The following is a 2,764-nucleotide window of genomic DNA, read 5'->3' as shown; positions in this document are numbered from 1 at the left end:
GCTGGAGTGCAGTGGCACCATCATAGCTCACAGTAGCCTTGAACTCCTGGGTTCAAGTGATCCTCCCACTTCAGCCTCCCAAGTAGCTGGAACTACAGGTGTGTGCCACCACAGCCGGCTAATTTTTTAAATTTTTTGTAGAGATGGGGTTGCCCAGACTGGTCTCAAACTCCTGGGCTCAAGTGATCTTCTCACCTTGGCCTCCCAAAGTGCTGGGATTACAGGCATAAATCATCTCGCTCTGCCACAAGGTATTTTATTATAGCAGCCAGAATGGATTAAGACACTCACCAAAGCCTTCCTATGCAGTGTATCTTAAACATGAGAGATTTGTGATGATTAAATAGCAGAGAACAATACAGTCATGCCATTGCGTTACAATTGCCTGCAGTATTCAGTACAGTAGCATGCTGTACAGCTTTGTAGCCTAGGAGCAATAGGCTAGGCCATATAGACTAGGTGTACAGCAGACTATACCCGCTAGGTTTGTGTAAGTACACTCCGCGATGTTCACATAACAACGAAGCCACCTAATGATGCATTTCCCTGAATGTATACCTGTCATTAACCAATGCATAACTATGTATCATAAAATGAGAGGAGAAAACCTCTGAACAAGAGGGGAAAACCAAACTGAACAAGAATGGGTATTATCATCCTGGTGATGGGGGAACAGCAAATTTGACCAAAGGGTTATTAAAGGGAAGAGCCCCACAGGGATTCAGAAGGCCAGGTCCACCCCTTCCAAGGGCATTACCAGCCTTAGTTTTTTATTTTGTCCAGTTGAATTCCAAAATGTTAGATTCTTCTTAGAGCTCCATCTGTAGCATTGCTCTTAGTTTATCTGCTCTCATTAAGGCTTCCTGTGGGAGGGGGAAAAACTGCAGAAACAGGTGGGCATGTGGGCATTTACCTACCGCACTTCCGGGGCCTCTCAGTCTCTGGGACAGCAGGCAATGCTTCAGATGGGCTGCCACACTCTTCACCGCATTGTCCTGAGCCCCTTGTGGTAGCTCAGACCTTAAGTGCTCCCTGCCTCTCACCTCCAGCCCTTTGCTTAGCCTGGCTTCCTCCTGAAACAGCCTGGGCCTGGTGAATGACTTCTTCAGGACTCAGTTTTGGCGTGACCTCCTCCAGGAAGCCTTTCTTGATCTTTGTGTGCTCCCTCTGCACAGTGCCTCCCCCTCTACCCAGGCGGCTCACAGCAGTAAGGCTGCTGGTGGTTACGATGCACCAGGCAATGGGGGTGGTCTCTAGGTGCCAGGGAAGGAAGAAGACAGTGTATGTAAAGCTTACTCTGGATGTATCAAAGCAGAAGGGTGCCTCTTCTCTGTTCTGAGATGTCTCCGGAGAGCCACATTTGATCTGTTTATTGGAGAGGATTAGCATGTGGACTCTGGAGCCAGACTCCCTGGGTCCCAATCCTGGCTCTGCCACTAACTAGTATGTTGCCTTGGGCCTTAACCTTTTCCTCATCTGTAAAATGGGTATAATAATAGAACCTACCTCATAGGGGTGTTGTGAGAATCACATGAATTACAGGCTTGCTCTTCCTGTTATTACTATTTATTTCCCTCTGCCTCCCTGGAATTCCAGACTAGGTCAAGTCCACCTTAAGCACTCTGCTTCATATTGCAAGTGTACGTTCCCTTCTTAGCCCTTTCCACCATCTATACTTACACATTCACGGGGTTACTGATCGCTGTCTCTTCCTCTCTAGGTTGACCGCGTGCCATGCGGAGGGGCTGGCCCGTTTGCACACCACAGCAGCCTGCGATCTCAGTCCAGTGCCCAGCACCTCAAAAGTGCCAACATGCTTTTTCTTTGTTCCAAGAAATGTATCTCTTAGTATTATGGAGCAAGAGGAGGGAGTCACAGAAGTTCTGGGAACAAATAGGAAGACTTAAAAATAAACCAGTTTTGAAATGGATATCACAGAGGAGACAGGGAAGTGGCTGGACTCCCCCTTCCTGCATTGCCTGTCGCAAGAGGACTCAGCAGAAGACAAAGCTCGGTGGGTTGGATGTTGCCACAGTCCCTTCTCCCCAGCTGGGCCTGCAGCGTATCTGGGACTGAAGGGGGCTCTTGGGATCTCTCTGGGAATGTTCTGGGTGCATCGGGTTGCATCAGCTTCAGTTTTGGTTCTCTATAGATGAAGAGAACTTGCCAGGGCCTGGAAGACCCTGTGGGATCCAGCCCTGCCCACCTCACAATGACCGAGCGTTCTCATCTTCCCATCTCTCCTGCCCTACTGTGCTCCAGCCTCACTGGCCTTCTGTTCCCCAGCACGCCATGCTCACAGCCTTTGCACGTGCTGTTCTGTCTGCCTCGAATGCTTTTCCCTCAGCTCTCCCCACGTCTGACTCCTTATCATTTAGGTCCCAGCTCAACTCAGACCTTAGAGAGGCCTTCCCTAAAGTCCATACCCTCAACCCTCTGACCTTGAGTCATTTTCTACTCATGATTTGGCTTTACTTCTTTTCATAAGTGTCTGAGACATCATATATTAAATGACCTTTTGTGTTTATTGTCCATCTCCCCACACTACCTGTAAGTTCCATGAGGAAAGGGACTTTGTCTTGTCATTGCTGATATCCCAGAATAATCCTGACACATGGAAAAAGCCCAATATTTGTTGAGCTGACTGCTGATTGAATGAAAAATGTATCCCCTAGAGCTGTACTGTCCAATGTGGTAGCCACATGTGGCTATTTAAATTTAAATTAATATGAAAGTAAAACTTCAGTTTCTTGGTCATATTAAC

The sequence above is a fragment of the Propithecus coquereli genome, unplaced genomic scaffold (assembly GCF_000956105.1).
Source record: "Propithecus coquereli isolate 6110/MARCELLA unplaced genomic scaffold, Pcoq_1.0 Scaffold18, whole genome shotgun sequence".
Classification (NCBI taxonomy): Eukaryota; Metazoa; Chordata; class Mammalia; order Primates; family Indriidae; genus Propithecus; species Propithecus coquereli.
This window is presented reverse-complemented; position numbering follows the sequence as displayed.